Source organism: Condylura cristata, unplaced genomic scaffold, assembly GCF_000260355.1.
Source record: "Condylura cristata isolate star-nosed mole 26May11 unplaced genomic scaffold, ConCri1.0 scaffold00012, whole genome shotgun sequence".
Taxonomy (NCBI): Eukaryota; Metazoa; Chordata; class Mammalia; order Eulipotyphla; family Talpidae; genus Condylura; species Condylura cristata.
Window position 1 is genome coordinate 56,545,669 of NW_004567113.1, and position 1,712 is coordinate 56,547,380.

Here is a 1,712-nt window from a genome sequence, read left to right on the forward strand (position 1 = left end):
GCGGGCGGCCGCCCCTCCCCCGCGGGCAGCTCCGGCCTGGGCGCCCAGGGCTCCTCTGAGGACGTGACCTTTGCAGAGCTGGTGCCCTCCTTTAAGAATGTCGCCTTTTGTCTGGGGACTCCTCTCACCCCTGCGCCGCTGGCCTGTACCCCAGTTCTGCACGCATAAGTAAATCCTCAGAAGAAAAGAATGTCGCTTTTGTTTGGTAGGAAGAGTGCCGAAGCCAGAAACACAAACTCCTGTGGGTGGGAACCTCGGCTAGACGGGAAGCGGACGCCTCGCCAGAGCACCCCCAGCGCCCACATCCCGACTCAGACGGGACCCCCTCCTGAGAGGCCCTGCGCCGGGTCAGGATTGGGGGTGGCCCCTGAGCCGCGGGCGCCCGGGCCTGTGTCCACAAACCCCCTCCTGGGTCCCTGCTCTGGCGGGTCAGGTGACCTGCTCGTGACCACCCACTGGGCCCCAAGCCGCCCCTAACTTTACAAGAAAGGGGGGTACGGCAGGGCCACCAGGAAGGCCCGGGCCCTAGTGCCCAGGACTGACGGGTGCTCCGGCTCCCCGCCCAGGGCTCTGTGCTTTCCATCCCCTTTGCCCAGAGTCTCCTCCAAGGCCGCCCGCTCAAGGCCAGCCCCGGACTCCGGCTCTGTGCTCAGGGTCCCCTAGCACAGCCCCTGGCAGGCCGGGGCGGGCTGCAGGGAGCTGCACCTCCCCGGCGGAGAAGGGCAGTGTGATTTCCAAGAACTGAGGCGTGTTCAGGAATTCCCGGCCAGCGGCCTGGCCCAGCCTGGCACGCTCTGAAGGCGCCAGCAGCCGCCTGGCAGGGATCCCGCCGGCCCTGCCCGAGCGAGGGGGAGGCTGAGCCAAGCGCACCCCAAGGGTGACTTGAGGGCATCTGGGAGAGGAGACCAGGGCGCCCGGCGGGCCGCAGCCCTGGCAGGAGCGTCCGGGGCCGCGCCCCACCCCCAGGCTCGGCTCCCAGCGCCCCACGGTCCAGCGTCACCGCCCAGCCTCCCAGCCAGGACAGTGGGCCTGGCCAAGCCCCGCGCACATGCCCCGGCCCAGCAGGAGCGAGAGCCTGGGGAGGGGGCACTCCAGCGGGGCCTCCCAGTCACGTCTGCGGGTGTGGGGTTGGGCTCGCTGGCCTGGGGCGACAGCCCCCCGAAGTCCCCTTAGCCGGACCTGCCAGCGCACCCTCATTGCGGGTGGCCACGCAGGGCGGTCTCGAGGCTCTGCCCAACCTGGGAGAGGGTGCCTGACAGTCCCAGGCTGGTGGCCCCGTCCTCCCACTGGGAGTGGTCACCGGCGTGGTCATCTGCAGCGCCAGCTTCCCCTCTGTAGACCGGTGAAGGGCCTGCGAGCCTTGCAGGGGGGGCGCCCAGCTTCCTGTGGAGGGAGGCAGGGCTCAGCTGACCGGACTTTGTGGGCAGAGTGTCCCGTGGGTGGACAGCAGGCCTGGCCTGGCCAGCTTCATTCTGGCCGGTGCACATGCACCAGCTGGAGCCAGACCGCCCTGCGAAGGCGGCCGCTGCACACCGCACGAGGCTGAAGGAGGGGCCCTGGGGTGCCTGCCCCCGGGCGGCGGCCACACCGCTGACGTGTCTCCTGGAGGGCGCACCACTGTGTTCGGGGCACGGCCACAGCTGCCCTGCCGCCCTGCCTTCTGGGTCTGGGGGTGCTGTGGGCAGTGGGAGCGGCCCAGACGCTCCAGGGGT